Below are 22,642 nucleotides of genomic sequence, written 5' to 3'. Positions count from 1 at the left end.
ACACGGGTATAAACACTGAAGGCTTTTGGAGTTGACTATAGGATGAAACGTGTAGGTAGCAAATCTTTTTTATGGAAGACATGCTCCTTCATTCTCTTAAATGTCCGCTCCGGGTGGAATCGAACCCAGGTGAGGAGGATTGATAGACACTCGGGCTGCCAGAGGCCCTGCTACATAGAGCTACAGACCATAACCACCCAATTGTCCTTATTAAATTGTCGACATTAAATTAATATTGATACAAACGATACACACACACACACACACACACACAGCATGTAGGAACAGATGAAGGGAGATGGACAGCAGAATGGACTGCAAGGCTAACAAGTGGGGCAAGACGGATGGTGATGGTGAGAGGGAGAAAGGGAGGGAAGGAAGGTGGGGGTAAGAGTGGGTGAGGGGGAAGAGGGGTGAAGGGCTAATGGGTGGGGGTTGGAAATGAGGGGGAAGAACAGGGGATATGAGACCGTGAGGGGTGGGGTGGGTGAGTGGGGGTGAGGGTGGAATGGTGGGGGAGATGAGGGTGGGTGAGTGGTTGGTGGGGGACAGATGGGTGAGATGTGAAGGTGTTGGATGAGGGGACTCTGTCCTAAGCTGAATAAAAGGTTTAAGAGTAACACTGAAGTTTTACACACACACACACACACACACACACACACACACACACACACACACACAATTCTCAAAAATATTTCATGTATTCTTCCCTCCGTTTTTCTTTCATATCGCAAAAGATATTCAGAAAAATAAAATAAAAAAGTTGTATATAAAATAAAAGTAAAAGGATGAATGATTTCAGGCTGCGCTTCACGCCTCGACTTTATCCCGGTGTTTTAATGAGAGAGAGAGAGAGAGAGACAGACAGACAGACAGACAGACACAGACAGACAGACAGAGACAGAGAATTACTTAACCCCTTGCCTCCGGAGCCTTATTTTAATCAGGGTACCATCAAACAATTAACTTACAAATACCGTATACTTATGGAGGGGTTAATGAAGGCTGCATCCAACCCATTATATTCCACACATCTCCTGTCAGCATTATAACATCGTGTGGCGGTAGCAAGGGGTAACTATACATAATATCACTACACGACTCGAGGTGCCTGGAACCACTGTCTGACTCTCTTCTTCATTTCTGCAACATTCGCGGCCTTTCATCTAACTTTCGCTCTGTTGAGCACCACCTCTCCTCCTCTAAACCTCACCTTCTTTTTCTAACGGAGACTCAGCTGTCTGAGGCAACTGACAGCAAACCCTTTTCTGTATCCTCCTACTTTCTCTATACTCATTTCAAAGCCAAAGGTGGCTGTTGTGTATACATACGCAACGACTTATCTTGCTCTCGTGTTCCTGAACTTGATTCTTCTGAATTCTCCACACTCTGGCTTCGGCTTTCCTGTCATTCTCTGACTAAATATATCTGTGCTGTTTATTTATCCCCTAATTCTACTGACTATCAAAAATTCTTCGACTATCTTACTTCTACGATGGAACACATTCTGTCCATTTCTCCTTTCTCTGAAATCTCCATTCTTGGAGATTTCAATGTTCACCACCACCTTTGGCTCTCCTCTCCTTTCACGGATCCACCTGGTGAACAAGCCTACATCTTTTCTATCCTTAATGACCTAGAGCAGCTTGTACAGCACCCTACCCGTATCCCTGACCGCCTTGGAGAGAGCTCCAACATACTTGACCTCTTCCTCACAACTAATCCTTCTGCTTACTCTGTTAATCTTTTCTCTCCGTTGGGCTCCTCCGATCACAACCTTATTACCTTAACCTGTCCTATCACTCCAGTACGGCCTGTGGACCCTCCAGGGAAACGTCGTCTGTGGCATTTTAGAGCAGCAGACTGGGAGGCCCTCAGGCAGTACTTCTTTGATTTTCCCTGGAATGATAATTGCTTCCATGGCCGTGAGCCATCTGAGTGTGCCTTGCGCATTACGGAGGTTATTCTCTCGGGCATGGAAGCATACATTCCTTTCTCATATCCTTTGACTAACGCAAGAAAGCCTTGGTTTAATCACGCTTGTTCTAATGCTGTCCGCAACAAGAAGAAGGCCTACAAAAGGTACCGGAGCCAACCCACCCCTGAATCACATAATCTTTACGTTTCTGCCCGGAATCGTGATAAGTCTGTTCTTCGCTCTACTAAAAATAATTTCATCCATACTAAATGCTCTCAACTCTCCAGCTCGAATTCTTCCCGCTCCTTCTGGCACCTTGCCAAAAATCTTTCTAACAACTTTACCTCATCATCCTTCCCTCCTCTTTTCTGCTCTGATGGTTCTGTAGCTATTTCTTCTACTGATAAAGCAGATCTCTTCGCACAGACTTTCTCCTCCAATTCCACCTTAGACGATTCCGGTGCTGTTCCTCCATCACTTCCCCCCTCTGACTTCCTCATGGCTGACATTAAAATTTCTTCAGTTGATGTATTTTCTGCCATCACTGGCCTCAGTACTAACAAGGCATATGGGCCTGATGGGGTCCCTCCTGTTGTTCTCAAGAACTGTGCTTCTGTGCTTACACCCTGCCTAGGCAAACTCTTTCGCCTTTGTCTGTCAACTTGTACCTTTCCTTCTTGCTGGAAGTTTGCTCTCATTCAGCCAGTCCCAACGAAGGGTGACCACTCCCAACCCTCCAACTATCGTCCAATTGCTTTAACGTCCTGTATTTCAAAAGTTTTCGAGTCAATTCTTAATAGAAAAATTCTAAGGCATCTTTCCTATCACAACCTTCTTTCCGATCGTCAGTATGGGTTCCGTCAGGGACGCTCCACTGGCGATCTTCTCACCTACCTTTCAGACTCCTGGTCATCCTCCTTTCGGGACTTTGGCGAAAGCTTTGCCATTGCACTTGACATCTCAAAGGCTTTCGATCGAGTCTGGCATAAATCTTTAATTTCCAAACTGCCCTCCTACGGTTTCTATCCTTCTATCTGTGCCTTCATCACTAGCTTCCTTTCTGGTCGTTCTAGAGCCGCTGTTGTAGACGGCCATCGTTCTTCTCCTAGATCTATCAACAGTGGTGTTCCTCAGGGCTCTGTCCTATCACCAACTCTCTTCCTTTTATTCATCAATGATCTTCTAAGTTGTACATCTAACCCTATCCACTCATACGCTGATGACTCCACCCTTCACCTTTCCATTCGGTTCCCGCAACGCCCATCTCAACAGTTACTTCAGGAAACAAGGGATGAGGCTATGGCACACCTAATGTCTGATTTGGCTCGTATCTCTGACTGGGGTAAAAATAATATGGTTGTCTTTAATGCATCTAAGACTCAGTTCTTACACCTATCAACCCGACAAAATCTTCCACAGGTATACCCACTAATGTTTAATAATATTCAGCTTAATCCTGCATCATCCTTGAACATGCTTGGGGTTTCATTTACTCGGGACTTGTCTTGGAAAGATCATATTACATCTCTTGTAAAATCTGCTTCCAAGAGATTGGGTGTGCTAAGCCGACTCCGCTCTTTCTTTACCCCTGCGCAATTGTTGACTCTATACAGGGGTTTTATCCGCCCCTGTGTGGAGTACAACTCTCATGTGTGGGGAGGCTCCCCACATACAGCTCTTCTCAATAGGGTGGAGTCAAAGGCTTTTCATCTCATTAACTCTCCTCCTCTTACTGACTCCCTTCAACCTCTGTCTCTTCACCGCACTGTTGCATCTTTATCTCTTTTCTATCGCTACTTTAATGGTCACTGCTCCTCTGAACTGTCTGCTTGCATTCCTCCACCTCTACGACGGGCACGTAGCACCCGTCTGGCAGCAAACTCTCATCCCTTTTCTGTCCAACTCTCTAATGCAAGAATTAACCGTTACTCCCAGTCTTTCATTTATGCAACAGGTCAGCTCTGGAACTGTCTCCCTCTGTCTGTATTTCCTGCTGCCTATGATCTCCAGTCTTTCAAACGTAGTGTGTCCAGGCATCTTAAAATGATCGGATCTTGAATTTGGCTCTCTATTGTATTTTGTTTTTCTCTTGGAGGGAACTGTTACTGCGGGCTCATGGCCTTTGGTTCCTTCTTCCTCGCATAAAAAAAAAAAAAACTGCACATGTTTACACAATTACATACCCTAATTACTGGATATTTATTTTTATTATTACTATCACTATACTGTACGTGTTTACACAATTACATACCCAAATTACTGGATATTTATTTTTATTATTACTATCACTATACTGTACGTGTTTACACAATTACATACCCTAATTACTGGATATTTATTTTTATTATTACTATCACTATACTGTACGTGTTTACACAATTACATACCCTAATTACTGGATATTTATTTTTATTATTACTATCACTAGACTGTACGTGTTTACACAATTACATACCCTAATTACTGGATATTTATTTTTATTATTACTATCACTAGACTGTACGTGTTTACACAATTACACACCGAAATTAATGGGTATTTATTTTTATAATTGCTATGTCGTATCTTATTCTCTCTTTTATCCCTGTCTCTCTCTGTTCTTTGTCCCATTCATTATTTCTGTTCCTGTCTTTTCCCTCGCTTCTGTTTACCTTCTTTACCAATATTACATTTTTATATCAGTTCCTCTCCTTCATTTTACACCCTCTCTCTCTCTCTCTCTCTCTCTCTCTCTCTCGTGTTTGTCTTGCCTCCCTCTATCATCACTATTGCCTCTCTTCCCTCTCTCTCCTCTTCCCTCCCTCTTCTCCGTCTCGCTCTTTTCTCTCCACTTCTCCCCTTCTGTGTTTGACTTTCTCTCTTCCCTCTTGACAAGGCGTACAGTATTTCAGTTATTATTTTTTATTATTGCACTGTGTCTGTCCCTATCTATCTATCTACCTATCCATCTACCCATCCATCCATGTCTATCTATTTATCTATCTACCTATCTATTATCTATCTCCCCAGCAAAAACTTAGTCTGTATTAATGAGGCTGGTACAGTGGATAGTCAGTGATATATGCCTTCACTTATATGCTATCCTTGTCAGTTACAGAGTCTGAAATGGTCACAAAGACGACTACAGGTGTACAGGCAGAGAGGTGAGGGTGAGGGGGAGGGTGAGGGGGAGGGTGAGGGAGAGGGAGAAGGATAGGGAAGCGTGAGGGTAAAGTAGGCGAGGGAGAGGTAAGTGTGAGGGAGAGGGAGAGGGAGAGGGTGAGGGAGAGGTAAGTGTGAGGGAAGGGGTGAGGGTGAGGGTGAGGTAGGAGGATGAGGGAGGTAAAATAAGGGCGAGGGAAAGGGAGAGGGTGATGGTGGTGGCGGCGTGTGTGGGAATATTCAACAGTGTTCTGAGCCCCACACCATGCCAGTGGGGATCTGTACGTATTTACCTGTGTATGTGTGTGTGTGTGTGTGTGTGTGTGTGTAGATATGTGTCTGTGTGTTTGTTTGTGTGATAGACAGATACAGACAGATAGATATATAGATAGACTGATAGATAGATACATAGATGGATTGACGGATTGATCCATTATTCACTTTTTGCTATCAACAATTTTATGCAGCTTAGGAGACCCCTCGTAATGAAGCGGCTGAAGTGAGAGAGGTATGGAAGGTGGGAGTGCGTAGGTGTGGAGGGGGATGGAGAGAGTAGGAGGAAGGATGTGTGTGGGGGGTGGGGGGTGGAGAGGTTGGGTGTGGTCATAGAGGTAGGATGCCTCTATGGGTGTGGTGGTGGTGGTGGTACAAAGGTCAAGGTTAAAACTGTTTACTGATACAATCTGGTCATCATGTATACAATCTTACTGCTGTCCCTGCCTTATGTTTCCTATATTTTGAATTGCTTTCATTTTCCCTCTCTCTGTACTTCAGTTCCTCTCTCTCTCCCTCTCTCCTAATCTCCCTGCCTTTCTTCCCGCCTCTCTCCCTGGCAAACAAAGGGATATTTTCTATCAGTGAAGGCCAGACGGGAGGGAAGAGAAGAAGATATGGCAGAGGAGAAGAAAGAGAGGCAGGGACGGAGGAGAAAAGAGGGATGGAGAGAAGTGGGAGAGGGAGAGGACCGGGGAAAAGAGGGGAAGGGAGATGGAGAGGGAGAAGGAATGAGAGAAAGAGATGGAGGAACAATGCGCGTCGTGGAGAGGAAAGGAGAGAAGGGAGAGAGAAATGTAATAAGAAGACAAGGAGGAAGAAAAAAGACAGAGAGGATCGGAGGAGACGGAGGGAAGGTTAGGGGTGAGGTGGGAGATAAGGAGTGAGAGACAATAGGGAATAAGGGACACAGAATGATATAGAATGGAGGAGGAAGAGGTTGGGTAATAAGGAAAAGAATAAGAGGACAGAAGAAGAGGAAGAAAAGGAGGAACACAGAGAGAGAAAAGAGTAAGAAGGGAGAAGGAAAAGAGAAAAGGAAGGAGGAAGAGTAAGATAAAAAGCTACATGAAGAGGAGAAAGGAAAAAGAAACATATTAAGAAAAACAATATGGGGGGAAGGTGGATGAGGAGGAGGATGAACTGAAACGAAGACGAGAAGGAATAAAAAAGACAATATAAAAATTAGGGAAAAGGAAAGAGAGAGAAAAGGAAGACATACGTTGCTGAGGGGAAAAACAGATAGAAAGATAAAGAGGAAGAAGAGGAGCGGGAAAAGGGAAGAAGAGAAAAAAGTGAAAAGAAAGGAGAGGGAGGAAAAAGTAGAAAGTTTAAGAGGAAGATTTGTAGGAGGAGGGGAGAGACGAGGAAGAAGGAAGAAGGAAGAATTAAGACGAAAAGAAAATAAGGCGGAAAGACAAACAACTTGAGAAAAAAGAAAGCAGAAATGAAAGAAGGAGAGAAGAAACGAAGATGGAAGTCTAGGAAAAGGATGATGAAAATGGAAAGCCAGAAGGAGGCAGGGACAGGGGAAGGGACAGGAAGAATAAAAGCCTGGCTGTCTAATGAAATTCCTTGGTTTGTTTTCCTCCTAACTGCTGACACTCCCCCCCCCCTCGCTCGCTCTCTCTCTCTCTCTCTCTCTCTCTCCCTTCAAAGTTTTATCACTCACTAATTACTCTTTCTCAATTAAATCCTTAAAATTTTATCATTCACTAATCTCTCTCTCTCTCTCTCTCTCTCACCAAAGATAACAACACTTCCCGCCAAAACTTAAGCCAACTTTAAGTGAATCAGGGACACAGGGAAAATTACTGTCTCCAGCACCCTAACTTTTGCCATCTGCTGAGAGAGAGAGAGAGAGAGAGAGAGAGAGAGTCTAGACAATGAAAAGTTTTGTTCCATTCTGGCTTAGTAAGAAAAGTAAGATGGGGAAAGAAAAATATGTGAAGTTGTGAGATTATGAGAGGCAAGAGTTGTGCCTTGCATGTGGAAGGAAATTACTTGCCGACTCTCTCTGTCTGTCTGTCTCTGTCTCTCTCTCTCAATATGGAGTGCCATGGTACGTCAGTTTGTGTGTGTGTGTGTGTGTGTGTGTGTGTGTGTGTGTGTGTGTGTGTGTGTGTGTGTGTGTGTGTGTGTGTGTGTGTGTGTGTGTGTGTGTGTGTGTGTGTCAAAATATATGTCATCGCTATGACCTGACAGTGTGCCAACATATGCAGGCACATAAAAAAAAAAAAAAAACACTATCAGCATCCCCGACGGTTTGGAATTAACCCTCTGACATACGGTCGCGTCCACACCAAATGCCTGCGTGTGCGGGCAGAATTGTGCATCACTACATTCCATACGGTGACTCCAGTGAACGCGAGCGGGTGTTGGTGAGAACTTTCATGAATTGTGGCGATGCGTAACTACTTCCAGTGGGATCAATCATTTGCTGTGAGAACGTACACTTAAGCACACGCAAATCAGCAGAAAGCATTACCACTGGACCACCGTAGCTCCCAGGTTTGTTGGCGGAAACAGAGGTAATGCAAAATAGAGAGGGGGGGGGGGAAGGACGCAACACCCAATCCCACTTTACACCATTGGAGTTGTAAGGGCCCGAGGCTCAGTTACAGTAGTGTAGTTCAGTATACTTAAGTGTAGATGACCAAAACACCTCTATTCACTACTGGGGCTAGAACATACGCAAGGCCACCAGCCCGAGTGGGGTGTCTTAACTACACCACCGGGCGCCATGTGAGTGATCCAGTACGTGTGAGAAGGAACGAGGGATTAAGACTGAGAACCAATCGTCCCCTAGAATGTGACAGGCAGCAACCGTCTAACTTACATCCAGGTCCCTACTTACACCGCTCGGTGAATAGGAGCAATGGGGAAAACAAACTTTGTCCAAGAGACAGACCAGATGGAAAGTCAAACTCGGGTTCAACCAGCTGGCAGGTGGAGGTGCTAACCAATACACCACTGGCTACACCAAAGACTGGTTAGCCTAACACTATATACATTCACCCCTTCAGTACCATGACGTGTTCTGTTGTTTATTCTTGCTGTCTCCAGACGATTTAATTCAGCTTAGGACACACACACACACACACGACAAAATGCTGGTGTTGTAAAGAATAAACGAGGTTATGTCTGGACACACACACACACACACACACAGGACAGAATGCTGGTGTTGTAAAGGTTACACGAGGTTATGTCTGACCTGTACGGTACCTAAAGTGTCCTTAACACTGAATATAACTGTTTGGTGGCAAAAAGAATAACACACACACACACACACACACACACACACACACACACACACACACACACACACACACACACACACACACATTTTGACATTGTTACACTCTGCTCTCTGCATGGCACGCTCTCTCTCTCTCTCTCTCTCTCTCTCTCTCTCTCTCTGGTGTCTGCCACACAGTAATCACTCAGGGTGTTTATGGTGGGAGATTCTCTAAACACACGCTTGAAGTCTAATAAGCCACTTGAGGGGAGAGGAAGATAAGTGAGAGGGAGAGGAGGGAAGGAGGAAGACAGGAGAATGGGGAAGGGGTGTGAGAGAGGAGGGGAAAGGAGAGTGAAGTGTAGAGGAGACTGGAGGCAAGGGGAGGAGATTAGGGGAAGGGAGGGGGAGTGGAAAAAGTAGAGAAGACTGGAGACTGGAAGGAAACAGAGGAGAGGATATACGAGGAAAGGAGGTAGTAGGGGAGACTGGAAGAGATGACAGGAGAAAAGAGGATAGAAGAGGGAGGTAGTAAGAGGGAGAGGAGAAAACTGAAGGAGAGAAGAGAAGAGGAGAGATGAATGAGAAGAGAATGTAGGTGTATGGTGTCTTTGAAATAAGAGAGGGAGGGAGATACGATGAATGGGAAAATAATGGCTGATATATGCCAAAAATGTCCTTCAATGTACTAGCATATTATACTGAACAGCAACCTTCTGATTAACAACATTACATATAAAGAACAAGACGATGACATTTTTATACCTATTTCAAAACCCGTTTACGAAATTTCTGGATAATATATATTTTAAAGAATGTGACGCGCTGCACTATCGAGTGACAAAATTACTATGTCAACTATAAATTGTATATAGTGATGGATTTTAATTTTTTTATTTCTATTCATTTTTTTTTTTTTTTTTTTTTTTTTTTTTTTGCTGGTGGTGGGTGTGGGTGTAGGCGGGAAGGCAGCCAACCAACATGGCGTCAACACAACACAGGACGGCCAATCAGCGAGTTTTACGGTGGTATTCTAAGTGGCGTGGGACATACCTTAACATCCACTCCTTAGCGATTTATTTTACACATTACATTCAGTATCATCTTGTACGTTACTGATGAAAACTATATCGATTTTAACACAACATAAAGAGCAGACAGGAAAATGTTAAGGTGTAAAATGCAAACCACACATCTAAAAAAGGTGCTTTGAAGGCTAACTAAGGATATGATGGACAGAGGTGCGAGGACAGGTGTGACGGTGTTTTAGGCTGGATGTGGTTGTGGTGGTGGTATTAACATCGTTACTGTCATCATCACAACATCGTCTCCTTAAGAGGTACATCATTTTTACATGATTTCAGTACATCATTTTTAATGTTTTGTTTCTGTACATGGCTTTCCTTGTGTATAAAGTATAAAAGTAATGTCAGTATTAAAGTGTAATGTGTGAATAGCATATAACGGTACTGGGGTGTACTGTGTAGCATATAATAGTACTGGGGTGTACTGTGTAGCATATAATAGTACTGGGGTGTACTGTGTAGCATATAATAGTACTGGGGTGTACTGTGTAGCATATAATAGTACTGGGGTGTACTGTGTAGCATATAATAGTACTGGGGTGTACTGTGTAGCATATAATAGTACTGGGGTGTACTGTGTAGCACATAATAGTACTGGCGTGTACTGTGTAGTATATAATAGTACTGGCGTGTACTGTGTAGCATATAATAGCACTGGGGTGTACTGTGTAGCATATAATAGTACTGGGGTGTACTGTGTAGCATATAATGGTACTGGGGTGTACTGTGTAGCATATAATAGTACTGGAGTGTACTGTGTAGCATATAATAGTACTGGGGTGTACTGTGTTGCATATGATAGTACTGGGGTGTACTGTGTAGCATATGATAGTACTGGGGTGTACTGTGTAGCATATGATAGTACTGGGGTGTACTGTGTAGCATATGATAGTACTGGGGTGTACTGTGTAGCATATAATAGTACTGGGGTGTACTGTGTAGCATATAATAGTACTGGGGTGTACTGTGTGGCATATAATAGTACTGGCGTGTACTGTGTAGCATATAATAGTACTGGGGTGTACTGTGTAGCATATAATAGTACTGGGGTGTACTGTGTAGCATATAATGGTACTGGGGTGTACTGTGTAGCATATAATAGTACTGGGGTGTACTGTGTAGCATATGATAGTACTGGGGTGTACTGTGTAGCATATGATAGTACTGGGGTGTACTGTGTAGCATATGATAGTACTGGGGTGTACTGTGTAGCATATAATAGTACTGGGGTGTACTGTGTAGCATATAATAGTACTGGGGTGTACTGTGTGGCATATAATAGTACTGGCGTGTACTGTGTAGCATATAATAGTACTGGGGTGTACTGTGTAGCATATAATAGTACTGGGGTGTACTGTGTGGCATATAATAGTACTGGGGTGTACTGTGTAGCATATAATAGTACTGGGGTGTACTGTGTAGCATATAATAGTACTGGGGTGTACTGTGTAGCATATAATAGTACTGGGGTGTACTGTGTGGCATATAATAGTACTGGGGTGTACTGTGTAGCATATAATAGTACTGGGGTGTACTGTGTAGCATATAATAGTACTGGGGTGTACTGTGTAGCATATAATAGTACTGGGGTGTACTGTGTGGCATATAATAGTACTGGGGTGTACTGTGTTGCATTAGTCGCTAAGGAATAGGTACCAAGGCCATGAGGAGCGTTTTTGTAAACTCCTCCCCCCCTACACACAGTTTTAGCTCATTATCTTATGCTCTCTCTCTCTCTATTAACCATTTTCTTTGTAAATGTCAAACAAATCGGTGGTAAGTATCAGGCGTCACCGCCACCAAGGCGTCCTGGTAGTGAAGGGGTTAATGGTGCCGGGATAAGCACCAGTAGACAACACCAATACACCCCTTCAACACCACCACGTCTGGCAATAGTGCACCAACACATTATTATTATTATTATTATTATTATTATTATTATTATCTTGATCATTATTATTGTTACTATTTTACCACAACTACTACTATTATTATTGTTACTAGTATTTATTTATGTACTGTTGCCATATACCTAACAATGGGACCTCGTGGAAGCAGCACAGGACGAGTGATTAGGGACGTTTGTGAGGCCATTACTGCTGAATATGGCCACCTGGGGAGAGCAAGGGGAGGTGGTGGGGGTGAGGGTGGGGTGATTGATGTGGGTGGGGGTGGGGAGGTGGTGTGGGTGGGGGATGGAGGATTGGTGTGGGTGGGGGAGGAGAGATGATGTGAGCTGGGGAGGGATGCGTGAGTGGGGAGAAGGGGTTGGTGTGGGGTTGGGAAGGGGAGGTGTGAGTGGGGGGAGGGGGTTGGTGTGGGCGGGGGTGGGGGGCTGGTATTACTGGGGGGCAGGTGGATGTCTTTTGCTCATATCATCGTAAATCAGGACACTTTCTTTAGGCTCTTGCCTACTACCTAATTCCTTTATGATACAAGTTATATCACCATTAAAGAGACGTACTTATAAATGGCACAGAGGAAAATATCAAGGTGTATCAGGCATAATAAATCGCTTTGAAACAGACGTTACGATGCCTGCAATAGCACTTACAACCGACCCTTAGCCCTTCCCTGCCTCCTGTTGCCACTCCCTCCCCTCCAAACACACTCCCTTTATCTCTAGTATATTCATTTCATCTGTCTGTCTGTCTGCCTCCCTAACAACTAGGTAACAGGTGTGCACAGCACGGTGTGGGACGTGATGGAGTCGAGCAGTTGTTCAATAAAATAATGTTCAGCACAGATATTATTCACCTTCGCCACTTTCCACTGTGGTGCCACCTTCTTTTGCTTTGGTTGAAGTGATTTTCGTGTTGTGGTCTGCTTTCCACAAAAATGCAATCAGCACATCAGCACCGGGAAGCACATCAGCACCGGGCAGCACAAACGCACCTACGGTCAATTCCCTGTCCTAACTCTGGTTTTGATTTGCAGGAGGGACAAAGCGGCTGTCCAGTCCTCCTCTGTTTCCTGTTCCTGCTTGATAAATAAATCTGAGTTACGAAGCGAAAATTACTTCAGGTTATTATGGTTTTCTGCAGGACGACCGGGGCAAGGAGTGCAAAACCAAGGCAAGGAGAGCAAAATCTTCACTTGTGTAGTTCTTCCTGTTAAAAGAAATATCTACGTTACGACGGGGAATCGATCGTAAATATGGTTGCGAATCCCACCCCGGGACCTGTGACTGGCGGTACAGCTGCCACTGCCACACTGTGCACACCACCACAGCGCCACCACACACCACCACAGCGCCACCACACACCACCACAGCGCCACCACACACCACCACAGCGCCACCACACACCACCACAGCGCCACCACACACCACCACAACGCCATCACACACCACCACAGAGCCACCACACACCACCACACAAAACACGTCACACAGTCTACCACAACATCGCTATTTATACACCAATTTTCTTCATTCTAAAATCCTGTTTTTAAGAAGGACCAATAGAACTATATACTCGGAAATGTTTGGCGTAAGTGTTTGTGCTGCCAGAGAATTATTATCAGTTTTAGCTTAGGATGTAAAATGATGACTACCGTTGACATCAAAGGTGTGTGTGTGTGTGTGTGTGTGTGTGTGTGTGTGTGTGTGTGTGTGTGTGTGTGTGTGTGTGTGTGTGTGTGTGTGTGTGTGTGTGTGTGTGTGTGTGAACGTCCATTATGGCCACTAAATTATTACATCACTCTGGCTGAAAAAAATATATATATATTTTTACGTATTCATGAACTGGCGATTAAATGTTTTCCAATTTGCTAGAGCTGGTTTTAAAACACATCGTCACTGAGAGAGAGAGAGAGAGAGAGAGAGAGAGAGAGAGAGAGAGAGAGAGTCATTGCCTAGTCATTGGAAGAATTATTCGTTAGGATAAAAAATTCATTCTCTGCTCTCCTGAATGCATATTTTTACCCTCCCTCCCTCTCTCTCTCTCATTGTTTTCTTAATCTGAGCCTTATTTTTCATGCGACTTGCCATCACTTAAGGGTTATCAACAGCCCCAACAATGTCATTCTTGTTACTACACAACCTCGGAAGTAAAGAACTGAGGACTTTATCATTACCAAACCTTTCCTTTCCTCCCCTCTCTCCATTTACTGTTACCCTAATTCTATTAATCCTCGTAAATATTCCACCATACGCCAGACGATTTGGCTCAGTCTTCGGCAGGCCTGTGGTAATGAAAGGGTTAATGCTTGGCTGTGCATTTATCAGCCTTTAACAGAGTTTTTCTTACACTAAACTGGCCTAAATTTTCGTCCTCTTGCATCTTCTTTCACGTAGCGGCAGAATCACAATATGGCGGCTCTACATCCTTTTCATAGCACTTCTTCGTGACTAGCGCCCTTCTGGCGTTACTGTAATCTACTGTTTCAACTCGGCATTCAAAATGGAGGGATGACAATTTTCGGCCAAGTTAGTGTACAAAGAGTGTAAGAAACACCCACAAAACCTGGCCAGCCTTTGTAATATCACACACAAGGGATCCAGGTCACTGCCAACACCGCTGGTAAAGATTAAGGAAATATATGTTGGCACAAGTTATCAGGCACAGGGATGGCGGTGTGAGGGGGAAGGAACGTAGAGGATTGGGAAGTAAAGGGTTGGGATGGGAAGGAAATGATTGGAAAAGAATGAAGGGGAAAGTAAAGGGTTGGGATGGGAAGGACAAGATTGGAAAAGAATGAAGGGGAAAGTAAAGGGTTGGGATGGGAAGGAAAAGACTGGAAAAGAATGAAGGGAGATGGGGAAGACTATCTCGGGAGATGGTGGTTACAGGAAGGGTGACATTGAGACAACTGGGATAGATGGTGGGAAGGAAATGACAGAAAAAGATGAAGGAAGAAAGGAGAAAATTAAAGTTAATGAGGAAGAAGAAAGTATGGGAAATAATTTAAAAAAAAAAAAACGACATATAGAGACAAGGAGAAAATTATGAGAAAAGAAGTTGTGACGGGGAGACTGGGAAGTAAGAGGAGAAAAAGAGGTCACAGATATAATGAGGAACGAATAAAGAAGAGGAAAGAGGAACAATTAGGGGGATAAGAGAGTGAAGAGGGAAAAAATATATAACGGAAATGGAGAGAGGGTTTGGTAGAGAGGTGAAAGAGGGAGGGTGATGGGAAATGGGAGAAAGAAGAGGAGAGGTGAGTGAAAGAAATGAGTTTGGACAGAGGAAGGGAATGTAAACGTCTCGAGACATTATGGGGTGGAGGTAAAAATAAAACACTAGAAGCTGAGTACTGGGTTCTTGTGAGAGTGTAGGTAAAAGGAATATGTAATCCTTAGACATCAAACACCCAAGAGCCTCAGAGTATTAGCATTAGCATGTATAAAGAATTAAGTCTTATTTACATGTATTCCCTGTGTAAGGCTTCACAAACACCAACATTTACATTATTCAATATAGGCTGTTGTTATTTCCAACTATTGTGCACACTCACCGTAATTTTGTGAAGTAACGCAACAACAACAACAACAAGTCCTTTTAATGCACTAGAACCTCAAGGCCTTTGGTAGAGTCTGGCATAATTCTTCGATTTCCAAACTGCCCTCCTACAAATTTAATCCCTCCTTCTCAGCTTTCATCTCATTACATCCTGATCGTTGGATAAGCACTGATGTAGACGGCCACTGTTCTTCTTACATAACTATTATTGTGGTTTTTCTCAGGGTTCTCTCTTGTTACCAACTCTTCCTCCTATTATAGGCATCAATGGCCTTCTAACCTGTACACTCACGAATAATAACATGGACCCACTCTGTAGTCGTACAGATATGAAACTCTTACAAAGTACTCTGAAAAGGTTGGTGGGCTGTGAAGATGGCATCATTGGTTTCCGAAAGTCATTACTCACTGCCAGATTACTTATTACAACGGTGTAAGTTAGTATAATGTTGACAACTGTACATCCATCCCTATCCACTCATACGCTGATAACTCCACCCTTCACTATTCCACTCCCTTCCCACAGCGTCCATCACAACACTCACTACAACAACCACATGACGAATATAATACTATAAAAGACTGTGTGGAAAACCGAGGTGCGGCGGTGAAGGAAGCTACGAAACTGATAAGGCACTGAAACACATGGATGAATTTCCTTAGCAGCTGCACAGGGCAAGGCCTGCACCCCCCTTCCCTCACTTATTTATTTATTTATTTATTTATTTGGCTAGGTTGTTGGTACCGCTCTGTCCTAGAGAGAGAGAGAGAGAGAGAGAGAGAGACTGTGTGTGTGTGTGTGTGTGTGTGTGTGTGTGTGTGTGTGTGTGTGTGTGTGTGTGTGTGTGTATGTATGTGTGTGTGTGTGTGTGTGTGTGTGTGTGTGTGTGTGTGTGTGTGAAGCGTACCTAAAAGTTAAACACACACACACACACACACACACACACACACACACACACCAATATCCTGTGGTCCTCTCCTCACACTACATTTCCGGCCGTGGATGGGGTGAGGGGGTGAAGAGGGGATACGCTAGTGGGAGGGAAAAAACAAACAAAAATAGAGAAAAAGAATGTGTATTATTTTGTGTTTTTGCGTGCACTGTGCTGTTAAGTACTAGAGATTACACCCTTAGCCTGTGTTAAATGTAAGGTGAGTATTGTGTAGTATAGTGTGAGTGGTGTGTCGTACCGCAGAGCTCTACTAAGTGTGAGGTGTATGCTGTAGTGTGAGTGGTGTATTATTGTAGAGATCTGTGTATATTGCAGTGTGCACTGTAGTGTGTATTTTAGTGCGAGAGGTGTGTTATACCATTAAGCTGCGTTTGAGGGGTATATTGTAGTGTGAGTGGTGTATTATTGTAGCAGGCTGTGTATATTGCCGTGTGTATTGTTGTGTGCGTTGTGTGTTATACCATTAAGTTCTGTTACGTCTGAGGTGTATGTTGTAGTGTGAGTGGTGTATTACTGTAGCAGGCTGTGTATACTGCAGTGTAGGAGATGAGGTCACACAATCCACTACTCAATTCACATTTGATCAATCACCTTGACACAGAGGCGTGTCAAGACTGTGCAGTGTGATCTGCTTGTCCTTCCTGCACCACCACATCACAGTTAGGACAGGGCATTGGTGGTAAGTGTGTTGGTGAAGCCTGGCACTGATGCTCCATTTGTTACCAGGTACACTTGTGCTGGCATATCATCACTACTTACTGGCCTTTCCTGCCTGGTCCCACCCTGTCCTCTTACTCTTGTCTTCGTCTTATGTCATATTCTTCCGCTTCCTCCTACCCTCTGCCTGTTGTCCTCTTTCTACTGTCTTATTCTTCCTCTTCCTATCACCATCTTCTTGTTTTCACCTAATTTTTCCTACCTCTTTCTCTTTCCCTCTTCCTCTTGTCTTCGGCTTACTGTCTTAATTTTCCTCCTGCTCTAACCCTACTTCTTTTGCCTTCGTATTACTGTCTTATTTTCCCTCTTGTCTTGGTCTTACTGTCTAATCTTCCTACTCCCCCGAACTCCTACTAATGTCTTCCTCTTTCCTTTGTCTTCCCATCTTCCCATTATCCTTGCCGTTACTCATCTTTTCCTGGCTCTTTTTTATTCTGTTTACATTTATTTTGTCGTTTTCCTTGAAATTCTTTATGTTCTTGCTACAGACAACCAATCTCCCTATCCTCTCCTCTCCCTCTTATATAATCTTTAATACCTTGTTCTTGTACAGGTTCATTTTGTCTCCTCCTCTCTCTCTAACCCTTCTCCTCCCTCTTCTTCTTCCCCATCCACTTATCTTCTCACTTTCCTAAGCCTTCCCACTATCCTCCCTCCTCCCCCTCCCCCTTTCTCCACGTCCGACCTCATTCCGTCACTGCCAACATTACGAGAGGACGACGACCAACACCCCTCCAACCCACCCACCCCATCCCACACATAGTCCTTCAAGCTGTGTCCTGTCTCTGTCCCCACCCCCCACCTCTCTCTCTCTCTCTCTCTCTCTCTCACACACACACACACACACACACACACACACACACACACACACAGTGTTAGTGTAGTGGTGTGTATGTCAGGTGTCAACATTAGCTTTGGGTTACACAGTTATTGGTTCATGACACCACCTTGACCCTCTCCACTGTGAGATCAACTTACCTTACCCCCAACCCCACCCCACCCCACCCCACCTCTCTCTCTCTCTCTCTCCCTTATCTATCTATCTATCTCTCTATCTAAACAGTACATATCACTCCCCCCTCCCAGTTCTTCCCTCACTTTCACCTTTCCTTTTTCTCCGTCAACCACAAATGATACACCCAAACCACACAATGACCACGCTGACCACTGAGAGAGAGAGAGAGAGAGAGAGAGAGAGAGAGAGAGAGAGAGAGAGAGAGAGAATGAAGGTGGTATGAGAGGGAGAAAAATAATAATCAGAGACAGACAGACAGACAGACAGACAGACAGACAGAGACAGAGAGAATGAAGGTGGTATGAAAGGAAGAGGGATAATAATCAGATCAATGCAAGCGAAGGGGTAAACTAATTCCAGTATTGATAAAACTCTCTCTCTCTCTCTCAATTTCCGTGTTGTCAGATTAAAACTTTCACCCGGCACTAATCCACGCCACATCCTGATTGGCTGACTCCTCCACACACAGATTACTTCCAACAAATAGATGGGAGAGAGAGAGAGAGAGAGAGAGAGAGAGAGAGAGAGGACCTTGAGATGCGATGGAGTCCTGGTGCCAGACGGGTCAAGTGGCACTGTGTCACCCTCACTCACTCCCTGACTCACTTTCACTCACTCACTCACTCCCTGACTCACTCTCACTCTCACTCACTCACTCACCTCCTGACTCGCTTTTATTATACTAGCTTCTGTCTCATCCCATCCTGTGTTACACCGTCTACTTTGATTCTCTCTCTCTCTCTCTCTTTACCTAGCCCACTTTCCACCCACCTGCTATTCACTTCACAGCTTCCTCCTTCCTCCCCGGCACTTCTCATCCTCTCTCCTTATCCCTCATGCTTGCTGGCTCCACTCAACACCTATCTTACCCTCCCCTCTAACCATTCCCTTTTCCCCTTTATCTATCCTACCCTCCCGCTCCCCATTCCCCCTTTTCCTACATCTATTTTACCCTCCCCCTCCCCATTCCCCCTTCCCCTTTATCTATCTTACCCTCCTCCTCTCACCTCTCCCAATTCCCCTTCCCTTTTATCTATCTTGCTCTCCCCATTCCCCCACCCACTTCCCCTTTATCTAATTTGTCCTTCCCCGTTCCCCCTCCCAGTTCCCCTCGCCCTTCCCCCTCCCCCTCCCCTTTATCTAAATGCCCCGCTACAATTATTCACCCACTAACAAGCTTTATCTAACCAGCTGTACACATAAATCTATACACACTCACGAATTTCTCTCTCTCTCTCTCTCTCTCTCTCTCTCTCTCTCAAACACACACACACACTATCGTTGTTAAGGGGGCAGTGAGTCATCTGCTTCCGTTGACCCTACACGGTCTAACATCCAATTAACTGAGAGAGAGAGAGAGAGAGAGAGAGAGAAACTTTAGTCAGTAGGTTGTGAGGGGGGGAAAGAGAGGGAAATCAAGCAAGGGAAATCAAGCAGTCTTTTATAGTCATCTCTCTCTCTCTCTCTCTCTCTCTCTCTCTCTTTCTTCTACTTCTTCCTTTTCTTCTTCTTCCACTACTCATGATTTCACTCTCCCTTCTCCACTCCCTTCCCTTCCCCCGTCTCTTAATTTCTTCCTCTTCTTGTCTTATAGTGTCTCCTCTCTATCTCCCTCACTCCCTGCCTCCCTCAGATGGTGAATGTATCGACTAGGAGTGTAACGAGCCGTAGTAACACCCCTCACAGAACTGTACACTTCCTACTACTAGCCTCTCTCTCTCTCTCACACACACACACACACACACACACACACACACACACACACACGCCATCTTCCCCTGCCTTCCTTCCCTCCACCACCAATACACAAATTCCTTCCCTTTTATCTCCCCTTCGTCTCCCCTTCTTCATCGTGTTATCTCTCCCCGCTTCTCCCACTGACTTTCGTTCTCTTCCATTTTCTTTCTATTTTTTTATCCTAATCCGCGTACTTAGTCTTCTTTTTATTTCCTTTACCATTTTGTAATTCTTCGTTCATTTCTCTCTTCCTCCTCTTGTTATTTCACTCTCCTCTGCTCTCTCCCCTTGTCGTATTTCATTCTCTCTCTCTCTCTCTCTCTCTCTCTCTCTCTCTCTAACATTTCCTCTTCCCCTTTCTGCCCATATATTTCCTTTTTTCCCTCTACTGCCATTGCTTCCCTCCACCTCTGCCATCTTCCCTTGTTTTTTCCCTCTCCTCTCCTCTGTACAGACTACCCCTTGTTTCCCCTTAGTCTTCCATCATAAAGGCAGTTCCAGCATTTTTTTTTTTTTTTTTTTTTTTTTTTTGAGAGAGAGAGAGAGAGTGCTGGGGGGGGGGAAGAAGAAAAATGAAAGGAAAGACTGATAATAATATGAAAATTAGAAAGAAAGAAAAATCAAGAATGGTAAGAAAGTAAGCCAGGAGGGAGAAGACAGGAAGGAAAGGAAGAAGAAGGACAGGTGGAAAACGAAGGAAAAGGAGTGAGAACGAAGACACAGATACGGAGGAGGGAGGGAGGGAGGGAGGAAGAAAAGGGAGGGAGGTATGGAGGGTTGGGAAAAAGAAGGAAGGGAGAGAAAACAAGAAGGAGGAAAGGAGCAATGAAGGAGAGGGAGGGAGAAGGAGGGAGAATGAAAGATGGAAAAGGAAGGGCAGGGTGGAGGAAGAGAGGAAGGATGGGATGGGGGAGGTAGGAGGGAAAAGGGAGAAAGAAGAAAGTAAGGACGAAGGAAGAAGGAATGAAGGAATGGAAGAGAAGGGTGGAAAGGGGGAGGACAGAGGGAGGAATGAAGAATCAGAACGAAGAGGGAGGGACAGGGCGGGGGAAGAGAGGAAGGAAGGAAGGAGAGGAAGAGTGAGGGAGAGGGAGAGAGGCAAAAAGGAAGGAGAGGAAGGGTGAGGGAGAGGGGAGGTAAGGAGAGGTGGGGGGAGGGTCAAGAGAGGGGGTAAGAAGGGTAAGGAAGGAAGCAGATAATGGATGGATGTCTTATACGAGTAATGCTTCTTGGCCAGACTCCAGGAAAAACACCACGCACAGACAGCAACGAAAATTATCTATCTATCTATCCATGTCTACATATCAATTTATCTATCTTTTGATCAGTTCTATTTTCCAGCCATCAACCAATATTTATCCAACCATTTATCTATCTATCTATCTATATTCTGATCAGTGCAATTTCTCCAATCATCAACCCAAATCCATCCAATCATTAATCTATCTGTCTATCGATCTATGTCTATCTGTTCTTGAGTTATTTATCCATCAACCCCTATCCATCCAACCATCCATCTCTCCATCAATCTATGTCTATCTCTCCATCACCTCGTAACGGGTGAGGAAGGAAGGCTAAGATGGAAGGAGAAAAAAAAAAGGTTATTAATGGGTGAGCAAGAGAGGAAAGGAAAAAGGGACGAGGGGAAAAGGGGGCTGATGAAATGGGTTAAAAAAGGAGGGGAGAAGGAGGGAAGAGGGGAATAAAGAAGTAATGATAATGAGAGAAGGAGAGGGGAAGAAGAGGGATGAGGGAAGGGAGGGGTGAAGAAATAAATGAGGGGAAAAGGTTAATAAGAAGGGGGGGAGGAGAGGGAAGGATGAGGGGAAGAAAGAGAGGTTGGTAAGGAAGGGAGGAGGAACAGAAACGGAGGACACAAATGAAAAAATGAAACCAAAGCCGATGGAAAGAAGACAGTGATGATGAACAGCAAAAAGAAAACAAACAAGAAACTAGCAGAATGAGAACTGGGAGTAAATAAGTATGGAAAAGAGGAAGGGAGAAGAGAGAGAGGGAAAAGGAAGAAAAGAAGACAAAAGCAAGAAAAAAGTCAAGCCATCTGTAGAAAAGAAGGCGGGAAAGAGAAGGAATAGGTGAGAAGAAGAAAGAAAATGGGGATGGAAAAGGGTGAGAAGGAAGAGGAGAGGTGAGAAAGATGGAAATGGGCAAAATATCAGCAGATATGAATGGTGGAAGTGATTAGGAGAGGGTGAGGAGAGGAACGAAAAGCGGAATGAGAAAATGAAGACGAAAAGGAAAGAAAAAAAAACAGAAAGATGGAAAAAGCAAATAATCAGTAGAAAAGACGGCAGGAATGAAGCAGGAATATGTGAGGTGAGGAAGAAAGGGGGAATTAGAAAAGGGAAAGGGAAGAGAAGAAAGAAAGGCTAATGGGAACAGAAAAGAAGGGAGAGTTAATGACGAGGAAAGAGGGAAAAACCAGACCATCTACGGTAATATCCTGCCTGAATGACGTCAACACATCAGTTTTTCCTCGACTTTTTTTTAAATTACTGAAATTATACACAAAAACAGAGATGGTTCAGAGGGTTAGTGACGCAGGTAAATTATCAAAATAAATATGTGTTAGTGGCCATCAAATCCATGAGTATACTGACATAATCAACGTACTGTGTCCTTTATTGCCCTGGCATGAGGGTCTCGGTGAGGGGGATAACTAGTTTATTTCAGACATTTAAGCAGAGTGAGCAGCAGTTCATCCCTGATTGGCATTATGTGAAGAATAAACGCCATTCACCCCACGGATGTAATCCTTTATGGGTCACATCCAGCTGAACCGCCTTAACCCATTAGACCAAGAGACGTCAAAAGGTTCAAGGCTTGTACAAATGTAAACAGAACCACGTGGGTGTATATGACAAGAAGAAATACACGAGGTTGGAGACAAAGTCACGTGGGTTTAAAAACATCAGTTAAATATAATTATAAACGTAAACAATATCACGTGGGTGTATAATAATGAAGAAATACACAAGGGAATGTAAACAATGCCACGTGGGGATAAAACAAACATAGGAGAAAACAAATATACCTTAAAGAAAATAAATATAATTAAAAGAAACATAAATGAAACATGATA

The sequence above is a fragment of the Coenobita brevimanus genome, chromosome 50, assembly GCF_032717465.1.
Source record: "Coenobita brevimanus isolate Jiangsu-jjx chromosome 50, ASM3271746v2, whole genome shotgun sequence".
Classification (NCBI taxonomy): domain Eukaryota; kingdom Metazoa; phylum Arthropoda; class Malacostraca; order Decapoda; family Coenobitidae; genus Coenobita; species Coenobita brevimanus.
The sequence above is the reverse complement of the archived record's forward strand: the minus strand, read 5'-3'. Positions refer to the sequence as shown.